The sequence below is a fragment of the Panthera leo genome, chromosome A2 (assembly GCF_018350215.1).
Source record: "Panthera leo isolate Ple1 chromosome A2, P.leo_Ple1_pat1.1, whole genome shotgun sequence".
Lineage (NCBI taxonomy): Eukaryota > Metazoa > Chordata > Mammalia > Carnivora > Felidae > Panthera > Panthera leo.
Window position 1 is genome coordinate 76,314,143 of NC_056680.1, and position 16,697 is coordinate 76,330,839.

Genomic DNA, 16,697 nt, shown 5'->3' on the forward strand with positions numbered 1-16,697 from the left:
ACCCGTAACAAATATTATTGAACAAATTTATTTAATAATTATCCATATACAACTTTGTCACACTTTTCAAAATGAGTGAGTAAAATTAGTTGATTTCTTAGAAATGCGGCTTAGTTTTTTAATTCTTGTATGGTAAAATTGGCCTTTGTTTTTTTTTTTTTTTTTTGGTATACAGACATGTGAATTTTAATACATGTATAGATTCATGTAACTGCCAGCACAGTCGTGATATAGAATAAATTCCATCACCCCCAAAATTCCCTCATGCTATCCCTTTACAGTCATACCTGCCCCCTCTCCCTTTGGCAACCATTGATTAGTTTTCCATCAGTTTAGTTTTCTTTTTAGGAGAATGTTAAATAAATGGGATTATAAAGTATGTGACATTTTAGGGGCGCCTGGGTGGCTCAGTCGGTTGGGCGTCCTACTTCGGCTCATGTCATGATCTCATGGTCCGTGAGTTCAAGCCCTGCATCGAGCTCGGTGCAGGCAGTTGAGAGCCTGGAGCCTACTTCACATTCTGTGTCTCCCTCTGTCTCTGCCCCTCCCCCACTCACTTTCTGTCAAAAAATGAATAAATATTAAAAAAAATTAAAAAAAACATTAAAGTATGTGACATTTTGAGGCTAGTGTTTTGTACTCAGCATAATACCCCTGAGATTCATCCAAGTTTTTGTATATACCATAGTTTGTAACTTGGTGTTTGTTGGAATATCACTGTGTGGTTGTACCACAGTTGGTTGATTGACAGATTGAAGGAAATTTATGTTGTTTCTAGTTTTTGGTAATGATGAATAAAGCTACTATAAACATTTGTGTACAGGTTTTCATGTGAACTTAATTTTCATTTCTGTAGAATAAATGCTGTTTTTTAGGTGACAGATCCTGTGTTGGCATTATGCCTAGAAAATTTATTGAATTCATTTCTTCATATGCTCATTCTTTTCTCAGGCATTTAGAACAGACTCTTGACATTCAAGGGTTTAACATTCATGGTTTGGACTGTTAACAAGCTGCAAGGTCCATGATGATATAGTTCATAATATTTTAGGCAAATTTTTGAATAGGTACTGAGTATATGTAGAACTCACACCTGCATTTTAATGAGGCTTTGTCATTTTCTTCTTTTCATTGGGCACCCAGTAATTTTTCTGAAGTGGATGTGTTTAGTGATTTTGTACCTTTGTAGGTTCAGAGGTCTTTGATGATATCCAATTCAGATATCAAGAGTCTACTTACTGTTGGTGGTATGCTTTGAAAATAATATCAGAAAGATAGGCATTACATGTTATTTTTGAAATCTTCTATCTTTGATATTTCAATTGCATAGTCATGTTGTAATGCTTATTCCATATTTTTTACAAAACAAATATAACATTCTTCATACTTCAACATTTCAATTTTCAATGCCTGAATACATTGTTTAGGTACATCATTAGAAATATAGTTAACTTGTGATTTAATATGCTTGGAATACATTGTTTAAAAAGTTAATGTTTATTAAAATTAAATTTTTTTTTAAGTTTTTAAATTCCAGTTAACATAGTGTTAAATTAGTTTCGGGTATATGGTACAGTGATTTAACATCCGTATATCACTTGTTGCTCATCATGACAAGTGCTCCTTAATCCCCATCCCCTATTACCTCTTCCTGCGTCCCCCACTTCTCTGATAACCATCAGTTTGTTCTCAATAGTTAAGAGTCTATTAAAAAGTTAATTTTTAAGCAATTAGTAACGCTTGGGTATTTTTTTTCCACAGTATGTGCTAAATGTAGGAGTGTAAAAATTCTAGTATCAGCTTTTATTTTTGCTTTATCACATTTAATTTTTTTGTTCCAAAAATAATCTGTAGGATAATAGAATCATTAAAAACAGGCACAAATTAGTTCAAGGTTTATTATGTATATTTGTCATCACTGACACTGTTCCATTATAAAAAATTGCAGACTTTGATTATGATTATCATTTTTTCTAGAAATAACAGATGCTGTAATACAAATGGTGATGGATTCTTTTTAAAAAAAATAGACATGAGTATCAATCATAATGTTCTGAGTTGGTTCGATGTGGAGCATAAACCCATTATCCTTCCAATGAGGCATTGGCTTTACCCAAAGTTTTATAAATATTAAATGATGAGCATTTGTTAAGAAAGTATTGTTCATGGTGGAATTCTCTCAAAATGGGTTTTGTTAATTTAAATTTTTTTTAAAGCTTTGCTGATTATGTACCATTCAGAATTTGCAAAGGCATCATCTTTTCATCATTCACCACTGTAGCTCAGTCTTGGCCAACCCTGGCATTGATAATAAGGAGAAGCCAAGAGGAAGATAAAGTTTCTACATTTGGAATTAGTATTTTAATGAAAGTAATAACTTGGCAATCAGTATTACAATTACGCATATATACTAAGTGATATTTTATGATTGGAACATCTCTGAAATTATTATTGTCTGTATCAGTATGGTTCTGATTCTCATTAGAAAGAATAAAATGATGAAGAGTAGCAGTGTTTACAGGCCATTGAAATTAACTTAAAACTAATCTCTTAAAAGGTCTTGGGGGTTGAATTGCAGAGACCAGATGAAATTCATTGTCATCTGGAAATTCTTTGTATTTTGAGGGACTAGAGGGAATGTGGAGTGACTGCTAATGGATACAGATTTCTCTTTGTGGTGATGAAAGTGTCCTGGAATTAAACAGTGGTTGTTGCACAACCTCATCAATATGCAGAAAAGCCTCTGAATTGTGGACTTTAAAAGGCTGGATTTTTATGGTTTGTGAATTACGTATCAATTTAAAAAGTATATTCTGGAACCTGGGGACAGTTATACTAGTACCTCTTGTTTTTCTAAATTGAAGTCTAAGTGACATACAACCAACTGCACGCATTGAAAATGTGCAATTTGGTAAGTTTTGACAGGAAACATCACCAGTATCAAGGTAATGAACATAACTATCACTGTCAAAAGTTTCCTCATGCCCCTTGGCAGTTGTTCCTCAGGCATTTATTGAACTTCTTTCTGTCACTATAGATTACTTGGCACTTCAGAGAATTTTATATAAATGAAATCATAGCTTGTGTTTTTGTGGCTTCTTTTAGTGAGCTTAACTTTGAGATTTATGTATGTTGTTGTATATATCAATAGCTCATTCCTTTTTATTTCTGAGTAGAATTACCTCGTATAGCTATCCCATAGTTGGTTTATCCATTCACCTGGTGATGGGAAATTTGGGTTGTTTCTAGTTTTTGGCTATTAGAAATCAAGCTGCCATAAACATTCATATATAGAACTCTTTGTATGGACGTATGCTTTCAGTTCTCTTTGATAAATACGTAGGAGTGGAATGGCTAGATCATATGGTAGACGTGTGTTTAACTGTTTAAGAAATTTTTCAAAGTAGTTGTAAAATTTTACATTCCTACAAGTAGTGTGTGAAAATTCTGCTTCCTCCACATGCCAACACTTGTTACAGTAAGTCTTGTTATTTTTAGCCATTCTGATTGGTATGTAGTGGTACCTTGTTTTGAGTTTACAAAAAGTTTGCTAGAACTATTAAAGGAGTTTAGCAAGATCTCAGGATACAAGATTATTATAAAAATTAGTTTTATTTCCATATAATTTACTGTTAACAAGCAATTAGAAATTGAAATTCAAAAAATGGCACTTATAATAGCATCAAAAGTATGAAACACTTAGGTTGAATTTGACAAAAGATTCCTATGACCTATATAGACTGAGAACTAGAAAATGTTGTGAACATTAAAAGAAGACCTAAATTAATAAAGTAACCCTGTCCGTGCAATGAAAGACTTAATACTGTTTATTAAGGATGTCCATTTTCCCTAAATTGATCTACATGAATCCAGTATGATTATCATCTGAATTCCAGCAAGCTTTTATTTAGAAATTGACAAGCCGATTTTAAAAATCATATGGAAATGCAAAGGATCCAGATAGACAAAGTTTTTAAAAGACGACAAAGTTGGAGAATAAATCCTACCTGATGTGAATACTTCTTACAAAAATTTATTGTAAACAAGACAAAACAATAGACAAATAGATCAGTGGAACAAAATAGGTGAGCCAGAAATAGACCCAAACTCCTATGAACAACAGAAGAGGTAATCTTTTCAATAGATGGTGTTGGCACAATTGGATATCCGTATGCAAAACAGTGAACTTGTATTCCTACCTCACTTCATATAAAACAAATTAACTGAAGATGGATCACAGCCCTAAATGTAAAACGTAAAGCTATAGAAAACTTAGAAGGAAACACAAGAGAACATTTTTGTGACTTTGAATTAGAAAATGATTTCTTAGATATATCACTCAAAGCACAATTCACACACACAAAAACTGATAAATTAGATTTTATCAAAATTTACAACTTTTGTTCTTTGAATGATACTGCTTGAAAAATGGAAAGGCAAGCCATTGACAAGGAGAAAATACATGCAAAATATGTACTTGATCAAGGACTCATGTCCAGAATATATAGCAAACTCTTGAACGATGGTAGGAACACAGACAATGCGATTAAAAAATAGGCGAAAGATTTGTACAGACACTTCACCAAAAAAAGATACGTGGATGGCAGCTAGGCATATAAGGTTCTCAATATCATTAGGCATTAGAGAAATTAAAATTATGTTAGTGTCTTGCTGACAGAGAATAAGCAGAATGATTTTAGTGCAGATATACTTGTAACTTTTCATGCAGACTATTATCTAATGGTTTTAAAAACTACTTAATATAGGTTTCAGGATTAAATTGTATCATATTGAATTATGGCTTCTCTTCAAGAAGAGTCTTTGGACTAGATGCAAATTTAGATGGGCCTTACTACAAATTCGTGACATTTTTTGGAACATGAGTGAAATAAGATACTTAAAAGCGTATTTTTGATACTGTTACCAACTTTTTAAAAATTGTTGTTAGCCCATCAAAGCAGGGTCTCTACATAATTCATAAGCTTGATATCTTTTCAGAATTTAAAAAAAAAGTGTTTATTTTGAGAGAGTGAGCTAGCAGGGGAGAGACAGAGAGGGAGAGAGAGAATCCCAAGCAGGCTCTGCACTGCCAGCACAGAGCCTGATGTGGAGCTTGATCCCATGATCTTGAGATCATGACCTGAGCTGAAGTCGTAGGCCTAACTGACTAAGCCACCCGAGCAGCCCTTTTCAGAATTTTTTGAGCAGTTTGGGAAGCTATCATTGTGAGGCAGAGGAAGGCACCTTTTTAAAAATTAGTGTTTGAAATCACTTAAGTTTAGAACTATTGAAAAGGTTCTTGTAATATCAGTACAGTGAGATCAGGTTGAATAACAGGTTTCCTTATTCTGTGGAATGCATTTGTACTTTTTCAATGTTGAATTGAAGCTATAGCGGTGAAACCGGAAAGTGCTCAACATTAGCACTTTCTAGTTTCTCCTTGGGAATATTAATGAGGTCGTCTACCCATGATATAGACATCTTGACCTATCAATTATAAGGTCATTGGTGAGGAATCTAGTGTACTCTTCCCTTTAGTGTTATCAAATGTTAAAATTCTGCTGGATACTATTGGATTAGAATATTTAAATGTAGAGAGAACATGGAAGATGTAATCTATATTATTTTGAATTTAGGTAAATGGTTCTTTTCTTGTATACTAGTTTACTTGGACTTGTTGAGAAAGTTTGAACCTAGTTCCTCTCTACTTGTGTTTTCATTTTGATTCCTTACATTTTATTTCTCCTTATTTGTATTCGATCCTTGCTTTTGAAAGTTAAAAAAAAATGAATCTCTTTATTATCTTAAGATTTACTGCACGTTTTTGAGAGTCATGACTACCAAGAGCCAGTATTTACCTTGTGAAGTTACCACCATTCAGGGTTTATTTCTTTCTCACTTTTTCTGGCTTAGAAACTTTATTTTGCCAACAGTGAGAGTTGAATTAATGATTGTTATGGATATTTTATTGTCTGACTTGTTTTAAAGGAGGTATTAATTTGACTTACAAAAATACATAAGAAGAACAAACAACAGATCAGAAACAATAAAAAGGGATGGTCCTTAGGGGTTCCTATAATAGCCCAGTTTTTGTGAGTCTTCGTTTGAGGCAGAGACGATTCATGATTTCTCCTGCTCCTCCTCCCATCGATAGGCATTCTTTTCACAGCTTTTGGGAAGAAATGGAACATGGGATTCATACATGGGTAGGGGTGATTGGAGCTCTCACAAACTGTAAAGACAACTTGTCTTTTTAAAATGTTCTTGATTCTGCAAATCCCAATTAAAGCTCATCTTTCCCTTCAAAGTAACCAAGTTCACAATAGACTGGTTTATAATCCAGAACACTCTTCATTAATTAGCAATGAGATATGTGCTATTCTTTTGGCTGAACACATATAATTTTCTCCCTGGACATATTAAATGGAAAAATAAATTTGTAATCACAAACTTGTTGGTAGAATTGGAGTTAGGTCAAGGGAAGCTGGTTGTATGGTTAAGATATTAAGATATTTATCACAAAGTGTGATAAGCCTGATGCTTATTACATCTTCACATTAATAATGTGCTTTACTTTACCTGGAGTGCTGAATAAGTCTTGGGTCATGGGGAACCCTCTGTTTGGTCACTGCCAATCTCTTGACTCTTGTTTTTATTTCTTCTTTTATGCTTCATGTTGTTGACTTTCCCTATTTATTTTATACAGTTTTATCCAAGTAGGACACCATAAAATTGATTAGGTTTTTGTTTCCAATTAAAACTCTATCTCAATGCTGAGTACAGTTATATTCCAGATATGAATTGGGAGTTTGAGTGTTCCCTAAAATTCAGTCATGCATTTGGTCTCTTGAATTTTAGAATGATTTTGTGCTAATCCCACTTACTAAAATGAACTTGTTAGTATTTAGATACTTCAGATTTATGGGTTAATATAAACTTTGTATCTTTTTATAGTATCAATGCTCTCTAAACAGAAATATAATGTCTCCTCATTTGTTCCAGTCTATATTTTCAAAGTTTTTTAGTTTTAAAAATGATATATATACACCCTATATATTGTGTCTTATGATAACTCTTTCTAGGTAGTTATATTTTTTTTACTACCTAATTGTTTTTTACTTATCCTACATAAAGGGATTGAAGGGGAAAAAATTTACATAAAAAAGTAAGCAGGGGCTCCTGGGTGGCTCATTCAGTTCAGTGTCCAACTCTTGATTTCGGCTTAGGTCATGATCTCGTGGTTCATGAGTTCAAGCCCTGTGTCAGGCTCTGCGCTGCCAATGAGGAGCCTGATTGGGATTCTCTTTCTCTCCCTCTCTCTCTCTCTGCCCCTTCCCTACTCTCTCTGTCTCTGTCTCTCTCAAAAAACAAATGAAAAAACCAGACTAGAATTTCATGGATCCTCTCTAGTCTTTTTTGTGAAATCATGGCTTATAATTTATTTATTTATCAATTAGGTTTCAATACACATAAACCCTGTAGCTTGTTAGGAACCTGGTAAAAAAAAAATGAGTAAATGTAGTTTTTCTGTTTGGGAAGTTTAATTTATGCACTTATATGAAACTAAGCATAAAACATGATTATGATGATGATGATATTGTTATTGTTATCATCATCCATGGAAGAAACCAGTCTTTTCTCTTTACAGCCTTCTCATTTTGGCTCATCTGCATCTTCCATGAAATAATAAGATAAAAGCTCCAGTTAATCTCTCAATATAAGACTTAGATAAATTCATTAATTCATTAAGCCAGTATTTATTGAATGCCTACTAAGTGTACCATGTGTTATTCTTGATATTAAACATACACCAATGAACAAAACATAAACTCCTCTGCCTTTTATAAGAATTTATATTTTAGTGGTTCCTAAGGTCCCACACTTGTTATATCTGTAAAAATCTGATTCCAAAGCCTTATTCACTAGTGCTCTACTCCTTTCCTCAAACTCTATAGCCGCATTTAATTACTTTACGAAAGGCATTGCTGCCATTGGTAGGTCTCTCAGCGTCCTTTAAAAAGAAAAAAAAAAGGATACAACATATTTAAGATACACCGTGTTTAGGGCGTCTGGGTGGCTCAGTGGGTTGAGTGTCCAACTCTTGATTATGGCTCAAGTCATGATTCCAAGGTTGTGGGATCTGGTCCTGCTTAGGGCTCCATGCCCTGAGTGTGGAGCCTGTGTAAGATTCTGTCTTCCTCCCTCTGCTCCTCTCTATTGCACGCTCACTCTCTCAATCTCTAAAAGATAAAAAATAAAAAAAATAAATAAATAAATGCCGTGTTTATATAATGAATGTATTTTATGTTGTGATTGTTGGTTAACTCATGTTAGTGACATCTGTATTAAAGCTTTATTGAGTTATCTTTTAAAGATTTTTAAAAAAGTATAAGAAAGCATTAAGTTGTAATTAAACAGTTGGATATGGTAGAAATTAATTTTTATTGCTTATGGTCTGTTTTCTGAGTTTCATAATTTTGTGGCTAAGCTGTGATACATTAATATCACATTGTGTGGTACATTAATACCACACAAGCTGTGAAACATTAATACCAAAAAAAAATTTTTTTTAATGTTTATTTTTGAGACAGAGAGAGAGCATGAGTTGGGCAGGGGCAGAGAGAGAGGGAGACACAGAATCCAAAGTAGGCTCCAGGCTCCGAGCTGTCAGCACAGAGCCCAACGTGGGGTTCGAACCCTCAGGCTGTGAGGTGATCTGAGCCGAAGTCAGACGCCCAACTGACTGAGTTGCCCAGGCGCCCCCATTTTTAATGTAGAAGGAAAAGATTATAGAAGTTTGTTTCATCCAGTACTGTTCTTATTGTAACTGTGATATTTACCCAGTCTAGTAAGACTGTACTTACAGGTACACATTTCTGATTTATGCACAGGGGAGACAAGTATTTATATAACCTTTGCCACATAATAGGTGACCAATAAATACTGAACTGGTGAATATTTCTTGAGATATCTACAATATGATGTAGTTGGTGACAACTTTGGAAAATTTTATTATTTCAAGCTTATTAAAATTATCTTCTGGTAGGAAAATTTGTACATCTGCCATATAACTTAAGTATTAAATTAGGTCTCAGGTGACTTCTTAAATGCATTTCATACATGTATAGGTTTTTTGACAGCTTCAACATGGAGAATTCAGTATACATTTTTCACCTTACATTGTAATCACCTGTGATGATAAACATTTTCAGAAGTTAGATTTAGATGGTCTCTAAATTACTTACATATGTGACTGGCTGGATTCAGCTACCACCAGGTGGGGGTGATGCTGTGCTCAAATCCAAATGTTCAGAATAATGGACTTCTGCTTAGGTATGGGTTTGTCTGTTGAAGACATAAGCATCTTAAAATTATACATAATCCCTCTTTTTGTTAACTAATGGAATGTAATGTTACCAAAGTTTATATTTGACAGATGATACCACACAGCATCTATGATCCTATTTTATTGGTTTTATCTTTTGTCACACAGTATCAAGGAAGTTGGAGTATATACAGACAAAATAAGCAAGTTACTTTTTGTAAACTTCAGAGTATTTTCATACATTTCAAAGTTACAGTAGCATTTCTAGGTGTATGTTTTATTCTATATGGTCAGTTAATGCTTATGGAAGCTCTGTATTATACCTTACTATTTGTCATCTCTTGCTGTAACATTTATGAGTGTTTGAGAATGATTTATTTAGTGTAAGATTGTTCAGACTGGTAATGTGTCAAATTTTTAAATTTCTTGGTTCTAAGGTTTTTTGTTTTTTTTGTTTTTTTTTCCATTTGGATGCTTAGCTCAATAGTTCTCAACCTCTTTTCTGTTCCAGTATTTATATCATTAATAATTTTGTTTTAAAAATCAGAATATATTTTAAATGAATATGAATAGTGCCTCAGAAATACAAGTTTATTATTTTATTAACTTTTTTTTTTACTGATTATTTTATTGACTGTTTCTTAAAAATGGTATTAGCCTACTTCCTAGTGAATTGTATTTGAGCCTTAAAGCCTGATATTTGATGGGAAGATTAGGTGGGATGTTCTTCTTTTTATCACCATTGTATTTCATTACTTTATCTAGAAAAAATCCTAGAGCTGTATGAAACATCTTTTTATCAGTGTTTGGTTTGGTAAATTAAAATTATCTATAGGCTAAGTTAAAAGGGTTTGATGTAAATTTCATTGTAGGTATACTTACAGAGTTTTGCATTTTAATACTATGTAAACAACAGGGCAGGGAGGCAGGAATGATACTCTGAGAGACCTGTTCAGTAAAACAGGATGCAGTTTCATTTTTTATAATTTCTGTGTTACAGACTCAAAATCTATTGCAGTGAATCAGAAATAGGTTTTCTACCGTATCTAAATGGAAGATAATGCTGATAATATAGTTTTATTATCACAAGTAGGAGTATGTTCAGTGGTCAGTGGTGATCTGCATTTACATATTAATACTTAAAATTAATGTATCAATATATTAAAATAATTCCACTTTGGGAAAAAATCCTGATATCATTCTATCTGGCAAGCCATTCTCTAAAATCCAGTTTGTTTATTCCATATAATAACTCACAATGGCAAAGTTAGTTAGCTAGGGATATATCTTATGGCTAATTTATTCTGGTAGGTACAATGACATGATCCTCAGAATGAGGTTGTACATGGAGATTCATGAAGTTTTTCTATAGCACTTAGAGGGATTGGTAACATCTGTTTTGAAAAATCTCTGTGTCTAAATTATATGGTCTTACGTGTCTGGAGATCCGGTTTTTTAACTTCTCAGGTTTATCCAGAGCTGCTGTTTGAGGAAAATGCTGAATTTGTCAACAACCATTCCTGAACACCTCCTTCACCTGTTTCAGGAAAGAATGATTGGATAGGATCTTTATTTTTTAAAACAGTATGCTAACTCTTACATTTTAATTTGGTTTCCAAAACATATGGATCTATACTCAGTGTAATGAGTGTCTACTCATTATTGATTGTCTTCCCAAATCCTTTCTCCCCCTCTTCTTCCTTCCTGGCAGATTCCAAGTTTTGTGTTTTCATGTTAGTAACCCTGGGTTCAGGGAAGTTGGTCATGGTAGTTTCATTCTTTCTTGTAATTGTTTAGACATATGATCTCCCCTGGGCTAAGGAGATTTGAGGGAAGTGAACTGGGAAGTTCCAAACTCTTTGAAAAGGTTTTCTTTGCAAATAAATGCTGACAAAAAGAATAGGTGGTGACTAGATACTATCCCTGTATCTAAACTTTGACTTTGAGACCTACTACTTGCCTGTTTGCAACAAATAAACAGACACTGATCTCTTTACCATTTCATCTAGTTCTCTCATTTCACACACTTCTTTCTTTCTTTCTTTCTTTCTTTTTTTTTTTTTTTTTTTAACTTACCTGGATTTTAATACACTTTATATTGGTATGGTTTTTATAACCTGTATGTTCATCATATAATCTCATCAGATTATCTCCTTTTTTTCATTTCTCTTCTCTCATTATTTCTCCCTTCATGTCCTCCATTTTCCATTTTTCCCTCTTTATAATCTTTGCAACCCCCTCCATCCTCTTCCTCCTTTTTTTTTTTTTAAAGTACATTTTTGTTGTGCCTTAAGCATAGTCCCTTACTTTCCAAGTGGAGCTGGACTAATGATGGATTTGAATTGAAGAACTAGAAGAACTTGGGCACCAGAGTTATTAAATTGAGAGTGGGGTGGGTATTCCTAATTTGGGAAATATCAAGAAATGGATGGATTTAAATTCATTTATAAAAAATCAACTCTTTTTGTATATGACTTATATGCAATAAAATGCACCCATTTGAACTGTACACTATGATGGGCTGTGACATGTGTATGGTACCATCACCACTGCAGTCAAGATACACAACATTTTCATCACCCTGAAAAGTTGTCTGGTGCCTCTTTAAGTCAGTCTGCCCACTTCCAACACAACTTTTGGTTACTAGAGATTTCATTTTGCCCTTTCTTGAATTTCATATACTTGTAGTCATATATATACTCCTTTGATGAGTAGTATTCCACTGCATGGATATGCCACAATATGTTTATCCATTCACCTTTTGATGCGTATTTGGCTGGTTTTCGTCTTTTGACTATTGTGAATAAAGTTCTTATGAACGTTTATTTTCAAGGCTCTTGGGTACATACTTGAGTGGAATTCCTGACTTATCAGTATTATGATTAACTTCTTAAGATTTGCTACACTATTTTCCAGAATGGTTGTACAGTGTGCATTTTCACTAGCAGTGCATGAGAGTCCCATTTGCTTTACATCCTTCAGTGGATGTCATTATGAGTCCTTTTAATTTTAGACAGTCTAATAGATTTGTAGCGGTATCTCTTTGTGATTTGAATTTGCATTTATGTGATTACTAATGATTTTGAGTATTTTTGTGTTTATTTCCCATTTTGTTTACCTTAATTTTTAGAATTTTTAATGTTTTATTTATTTTTGAGAGAGAGAGTGCATGTGTGCAAGTGGGGGAGGGACAGAGAGAGGGAGACAGAGGATCCAAAGTGGGCTCTGTGCAGACAGCAGCAAGCCCGATGTGGCACTTGAACTTGTGAACCATGAGATCATGACCTGAGATGAAGTCTGATGCTCCACCAACTGAGCCACCCAGGTGCCCCTACCTTATCTTTGAAGTATCTGTCTAGATCTCTTGCCCTTGTTTTGTATTTTTTTTCTTTTTCAAACTTTTATTTAAATTCTAGTTAATACACAGTGCAATATTGATTTCAGGAGTAGAATTCAGTGATTCATCACTTAACATTCAATGTGCAGTGCTCATCATAACAAGTGCCTCCTTAATACCCATCACCCACCCACCTCCCTTCATCAACCCTCAGTTCTCTAAGAGTCTCTCATGGTTTGTTTCCCTCTCTTCCTTGCCCCCCATATGTTCATCTGTTTTGTTTCTTGAATTCTACATGAGTAGAAATCATGTGGTATTTGTCTTTCTCTGACTGACTTATTTCACTTAGCATAATGCACTCTAGCTCTATCCTTGTCATTGCAAATGGCAAGATTTCATTCTTTTTGATGGCTGAGTAATATTCTATTGTGTATATTTACACCACATCTTCTTTATTTATTTGTCAGTTGATGGACATTTGTTACCTTTGTTTTAGAGTGGGTATCTGTTGTCTTAATGAGTTGTGAGAAGTCTTTATATATTTTGGATACAAGTCTTATGTCAGATATATACATACATATATATATGTGTGTGTGTGTGTATATATGCACACACACACACACATAATGTGTGTTTTCTTCCAATATATGGTTTGCTTTAAATATTCTTAAATTCCTGGTGGTATTTTAGCAGAAAATTTTAATCTTGATGAAGCCCAGTGTATCTTGTTTTGTAGTTTGTACTTTTTGGAGCCCTATCTAAGACGGTCTTTTCTTATCCTATGATGGCAAAGAGTTTTGCCTACATTTTCTTCTGGAAGTTTTATAGTTTTAGTTTTTGCATTAATGTCTGTGATCCATGTCAAGATAATTTTGACATGATTTAAGAAAAACATTGAAGCTCATTTTTTCCCCTAAAGATAAATAGCTGTTCCAGTACCATTTACTGAAAAGACCTTCCTGTTTCTACTAAATTACTTTGGGGCTTGTGTAGAAGATCAGTTGACCCCATATATGTAGGTGCATTTTAGATTCTGTTCTGTTCCATCCATCTTTGTGTATTTCTTTATGCCACATATATTTATATTTTGATTACTATAGCTATTTTTGAATTTGTATTTAAAGTGTATTTCATATAAAGGAATATTGTTGGGTCTTGGTTTTTTGAATTCTCATAATTCCAGTCTCCTTTTGTTTGGAGTGTTTAGTTCATTTATATTTTCATTAATTGTTGATATGGTTGGATTAAGTTTGCCATATTGCTAATGTATTCCATTTTTCATCTTTCTTTTGTTCCTGTTTTTCTTTCATGCTTTTTGTCCTTTTTAAAAAAGCCATTCTCACGTGTACAATTTAGAGTTAAGTACATTCACAGTGTTGTGTCACCTTCAGCACTATTTCTAGAGCCTTTTCATCATCTTAAAAATTCTACAGTCATCAAAGCAATAACTCCCCACTTTCCTTTTCCTCTACTCCTTAGTAACCTCTTTTCTATTTTCTGTCTCTATGAGTCTACATAGTCTAGATAGTTCATATAGATGGAACCATACAGTATTTGTCCTTTGGAGTCTGGCTTACTTGATGTAGCACAATGTTTTCAAGGGTCATCTATGTTCTAGCACATATCAGAGCTTCATTTCATCTTTATGGTTGAATAATGTTGCATTTTATGTATTTTCCATGTTTTGTTTATTCATCTGTTGATGGATACTTGGGTTGTTTCCACCTTTGTGGAAATAATGTTGTAAATAATGCTGCTGTGAACATTGGTATACCAGTGTCTATTTGAGTCTCTGTTTGTGGTTTTTGTTGGGTGTATACCTAGGTGTTGAATTGCTGGGTCATATGCTAATTCTCTGTTTAACATTTTCAGGATCTGTCAACTATATTCTACAATGGCTGTCCACTTTCCATTCTCACCAACAGTGTACTAGGGTTACAATTTCTTCACATACTTATCAGCACCTATTATTTTCTTTTTCTTTATTTTTTGGAAACAGTAAAGATCATTTACTTCATTCACATGTCTGCAATCTGGGCAAGGCTGGGAGGGGGACTTGGGGAGGTCTTATCTCTGCCACAGGAACATCAGCGGGGGTAGCTTGGATGGGGCAGGAAGATGTGCTTCTTCAGATGGCTCACTCACAAGGCTGATGCTGGTGACCAGCTGTGAATTTAGCCAGGGCTGAGGCCCAGTAACCTAGGGTCCTCTCCACAAGGACCTCACCATCTGGCCTGTGCAGGTATCACAAGGAAAAGAGTGGGGCCAAAAGTTGCCTGTCAGGACCTAACCTCAGAAATCATGTAGCACTTATTATTACTTCCTTTCTTTCTCCCTCCTTTCCTCCCTCCCCTTTTCTCTTTCTCTTTCTTTCTTTCTTTCTTTCTTTCTTTCTTTCTTTCTCTCTCTCTCTCTCTCTCTTTTTCTTTCTTTCTTTCTTTCTTTCTTTCTTTCTTTCTTTCTTTCTTTCTTTCTTAAATAATTATCACCCTAGTGGGTGTGAAGTAGTATCTCATGGTTTTGATTTGTATTTCTCTAATGACTAATGATGTTGAGCATGTTTTTATGTGCTTATTGGCCATTTGTATATCATATTCAGAAAAATGTATTTTCAAGTCTTTGCCCAGTTTTTAGATTGGGTGGTTTTTTTGTTTGTTTGTGTGTTCTTGAGTTCTAAATATATTTTGGAAACTAGTCTTTTATTAGATAGTTGGTTAACAAATATTTTGTCCCATTCTATGGGATGTCTTTCCACTCTGTTGATAGTATCATTTGATGCAGAGGGTTTTGTTTTGATGAAGTCCAACTTATCTTTTTTTCTTTTGTTCCCTGTGCTTTTGATGTATTACTTAAGAAACTGTTGCTGTGGTATGATATCACTTACACGTGGAATCTAAAAAACAAACAAACCGACAAACAAAAACAAGAAGAGAAACTGAACAAAGAAGTAGTTACCAGAGGGAGAAGGATGAAGGGATAGGCAAAATAAGTGAAGAGGATTAAGAGGTACAAAATTCCAGTTAAAAAATAAATAATTCACAGGGATGAAAAGTACAGCATAGGGAATATAGTCAACAATATTATAATAACTATAGTTGTGATAAGCATTCTGTAACATATATGATTGTCAAATTACTACATGAAACTGATGTAATGTTATATGTCAGTTATACTTGAATTAAAAAGAAGAATCATTGCCAAATCTAGGACATGATTTCACCCTAAAAATTCTGAGTTTAATGTTTAGATTCTTCAGTTTAGATCTTTGATCCATTTTGAGTTAATTTTTATATGTGGTGCAAGGTAGGATCTAGTTTCATGCTTTTGTATGTGATGTTCAGTTTTCCTGCACCCCTTGTCCAAAACACTCTCCTTTCTCCTTTGGATGGACTTGGCATCCTTGTTGAAATTTAATCAGCCACTTATGTGAAGGTTTATTTCTGGGCTGTCTTTTCTGTTCCACTGGTGTATATGTCTGTCATTTTGCTAATACCATATTATTTTGATTACTTTAGCCTTGTAGAAAGTTTTTTTTTTTTTTTTTTTTTAACGTTTATTTATTTTTGAGACAGAGAGAGACAGAGCATGAACAGGGGAGGGGCACAGAGGGAGACACAGAATCCGAAACAGGCTCCAGGCTCTGAGCTGTCAGCACAGAGCCCGATGCGGGGCTCGAACCCACGGACCGCGAGATCGTGACCTGAGCCGAAGTCGGCCGCTTAACCGACTGAGCCACCCAGGTGCCCCTTGTAGAAAGTTTTGAATGAGAAGATTGAATTCGCTTTGTTATTTTTGAAAATTGTTTTGGTTATTCACGATCCCTTGAAATTCTGTGTGAATTTTAGGACTGTTTTTTCTATTTCTGTAAAAAGGTACTATTGGGATTTTGATGGGGATGACATTAGATCTTTAGATTACTTTGGGTAGTGTTGTCATATTAAAACACTAAGTTTTCTGATTTATGAAGACAAAACTCTTTCCATTTATTTAGGCTTTTAATTTCTGTTGGAAATCTTTTGTAGTTTCCTGTGTATG

At 34.1% G+C, this 16,697-nt stretch overlaps 1 protein-coding gene across 1 annotated transcript in view; it reads left to right on the forward strand.

Moving 5' to 3' along the window:
• Positions 1–16,697, forward strand: part of COG5 (component of oligomeric golgi complex 5) — a 310,152-nt gene that overhangs the window by 37,926 nt on the left and 255,529 nt on the right. The gene's annotated exons all lie outside the window — the stretch shown is intronic.